General features: G+C 17.4%; 1 pseudogene; it reads left to right on the plus strand.

The window, feature by feature from the left end:
* Positions 1-445: 445 nt before the first annotated feature.
* LOC137931937 (NADH-ubiquinone oxidoreductase chain 1-like) lies at positions 446-3,173 on the plus strand (annotated as a pseudogene).
* The last annotated feature ends 631 nt before the right edge of the window (positions 3,174-3,804 follow it).

Below are 3,804 nucleotides of genomic sequence, written 5' to 3' on the forward strand. Positions count from 1 at the left end.
AATAAAATTTAATAATTTCTAATAAATATTTTAATATAAAAAAAAAAAAAAAAAAATCTATATGTCAAAATTAAATATATAAATAAATTTTTTATGGTTTAAATATTTTAATTTAAATTTGTTTTACATATAAATTTTAGTGTTAATTTTTAATTATTTTAATAATTTTAAAATTAAAATATAGTAGTAATTAAAATTAAAAATTTAAGAAATTAAGATTTAGTATTATTTAATAAATTATTAACAAATTTTGTGCCAGCAGTTGCGGTTATACAAAAAATAATTTAAATTTTATCAGTATATAATTAATATTATTTTAAAGAAAATAAATAATTAATTATTAAGTGAAATTTTAATAAATTAAAATTTTCATTATAAAATATGAATTATTAAATTTTTTCAAAAACTAGGATTAGATACCCTATTATTAAAAATTAAATTTAAAATGCTAAAATAGTATATAATTATTTATAAAAACTTAAATAATTTGGCGGTATTTTAGTTCATTTAGAGGAATCTGTTTATTAATTGATAATCCACGAATAAATTTACTTAATTATTTAATTTTGTATATCGTTGTTAAAAAAATATTTTTTTATAAAAATAATATTTTAAAATTTAAATAAAAATTTAACTCAGATCAAGATGCAGATTATAATTAAGAATATAATGGATTACAATAAGAAATAATTAAATGGATAATATTTTTTAAAAAATATTGGAAGGTGGATTTAAATGTAATTTTATTTAGTTTAATAAAATGATTTTAAATTAAAATATGTACATATTGCCCGTCGCTTTCATTTATAAATTGAAATAAGTCGTAACAAAGTAGAGGTACTGGAAAGTGTTTCTAGAAAGAACAAATTAGAGCTTGAAAAAGTATTTCATTTACATTGAAAAGATATTATATTAATAATTAATTTGAGGGGGAAAAATTAATAAATAAAAAATAATAAAAAAATTTTTAAAATATAGATATTTAATGGGGGTTAAAGTATTTATAAAGAAAAAATTAAAAATTTTATAGTGAATTAGTATTGTAAAATAAATTTTAAATATTTGAAAATTAATCAAAATAAAAGTAAATTTAATTTATTGTATCTTGTGTATCAGAGTTTATTAATAAAATTTTTTATGAAAAAAATTCTCGAATTTAAAAGAGTTAATTAATTATAAAAGTTAATGTTGAATAATTATTTTTAATAATTAATTAGAAATGAAATGTTAATCGTTTTTAAATATATCTAGTTTTTTTAGAAAAAAATTTAATTTAAAATATTTTATTATATAATTTTTATTAATTAAATTTTTATTAAAAAATATTCAATATTTTAAGGGATAAGCTTTAAAATAAAATATTATAATATATAAATTAAATTTATAATTTAAAATTTTAGAATTTATATTGTTAATAAATTATAATTTTTTATAAATAATTTAATTTATTTTAAAATTTAAAATTAAATATTTAATTTTTTATAAAAAAATAATTTATAATTAAATAAAAATTAATTATAATGATAAAATTAGTATATTAAAATGTAGATAATAAATTTATATTTATTAAAAATTAAGTAAAGGAATTAGGCAAAAATTTATATTCACTTGTTTATCAAAAACATGTCTTTTTGAAAATAATATAAAGTCTAATCTGCCCACTGATAAATTATTAAAGGGCTGCAGTATTTTGACTGTACAAAGGTAGCATAATCAATAGTCTCTTAATTGGTGACTTGTATGAAAGATTGGATGAGATATAAACTGTCTCTACTTAATTAATAAAATTTAATTTTTTAATTAAAAAGTTAAAATAATTTTAAAAGACGAGAAGACCCTATAGAGTTTTATAATTTAATTAATTAATTATTAATATATAAATTTTAAAATTAGAATTAATTAAATTATTTTATTGGGGTGATAGAAAAATTAAAATAACTTTTTTTAAAATTTAACATTAATTTATGATTTAATGATCCATTAATAATGATTATAAGAAAAAAATTACCTTAGGGATAACAGCGTAATTTTTTTTTTTAGTTCTTATAAGAAAAAAAGTTTGCGACCTCGATGTTGGATTAAGATAAAATTTAAATGCAAAAGTTTAAAATTTTTGATCTGTTCGATCATTAAAATCTTACATGATCTGAGTTCAAACCGGTGTGAGCCAGGTTGGTTTCTATCTTTAGAAAAATATAATATTTTAGTACGAAAGGATCAAATATTAAAAATAATTTTATAAAATGAATGTTATTAATAAATTAATAACTATTTTGGCAGAAAAAATGTAATGATTTTAGAAGTCATGAATATATAATTATTTATATATATAGTAAATGATACTAAAAGATATAATATTATTTATTATTGGAATATTAATTATAATTATTGGTGTTTTAGTAGGGTTGCTTTTTTAACTTTATTAGAACGTAAAGTTTTAGGTTATATTCAAATTCGAAAAGGACCTAATAAAGTTGGTTTTATAGGAATTTTACAGCCTTTTTCTGATGCTATTAAATTATTTACTAAGGAGCATACTTTTCCTAATTATTCTAATTATATATCTTATTATTTTTCTCCTGTTATTAGATTTATTATTTCTTTAATATTATGAATATTAATTCCTTATTATTTTAATATAATTAGATTTAATTTAGGAATTTTATTTTTTTTATGTTGTACTAGTTTAGGAGTTTATACTGTTATGGTTGCTGGATGATCTTCTAATTCTAATTATGCTTTATTGGGAGGTTTACGAGCAGTTGCTCAAACTATTTCTTATGAAGTTAGATTAGCTTTAATTATATTATCAAGATTATTTTAATTATAGATTTTAATTTAATATTATTTTTTTTTTACCAAGAAATAATTTGATTTTTATTTTTAATAATTCCTTTAAGATTATGTTGAATATCGTCAAGATTAGCTGAAACTAATCGAACTCCTTTTGATTTTGCTGAAGGGGAAAGAGAATTAGTATCAGGGTTTAATATTGAGTATAGAAGAGGGGGATTTGCTTTAATTTTTTTAGCAGAATATTCTAGAATTTTATTCATAAGATTATTATTTATTTTAATATATATAGGAGGTTATAGGCTTAGATTAATTTTTTATTTAAAATTAGTTTTTATTTCTTTTTTATTTATTTGAGTGCGGGGAACTTTACCTCGATATCGTTATGATAAATTAATATATTTATCTTGAAAAGGGTATTTACCTATTTCATTAAATTTTTTATTATTTTTTATTGGGGGTAAAAATTTTTTTAAATTAAATAATATTTTTAGTATAAATTAATAGAATAAGTATTCTTTCTTAAGTTTTCAAAACAAATGCTTATACAAGCTCATTAATTTAAGTATTAATTAAAAATTAAGTTATCTCAAAATTTATTAATAATAGGATTAATAATAAAATAAGAAAAGTATATAATAGTTAATAATTGGCCAGTAATAATGTAAGGGTCTTCAACTGGTCGTGCTCCAATTCAAGTTAATAAAAAAATAGTAATAATTATAATTCAGAAAATAATTTGGTTAATAGGATAGAATTGAATTCCTTGTATTTTTTTATTAAATGTAAATGGTAAGATAATTAAAATTAAGATAGATATAACTAAAGCAATTACTCCTCCTAATTTATTAGGAATAGATCGTAAAATTGCATAAGCGAATAAGAAATATCATTCAGGTTGAATATGGATAGGAGTTACTAATGGATTAGCAGGAATAAAATTATCTGGATCTCCCAATAAATAAGGATTAGTTAAAGTTAAAAGAGTTAATAATAAAATTAAAATAATGA

This window comes from Battus philenor, unplaced genomic scaffold, assembly GCF_028537555.1.
Source record: "Battus philenor isolate CCGP_79_NKW_IND1 unplaced genomic scaffold, ilBatPhil1.0.hap1 SCAF_88, whole genome shotgun sequence".
Taxonomy (NCBI): domain Eukaryota; kingdom Metazoa; phylum Arthropoda; class Insecta; order Lepidoptera; family Papilionidae; genus Battus; species Battus philenor.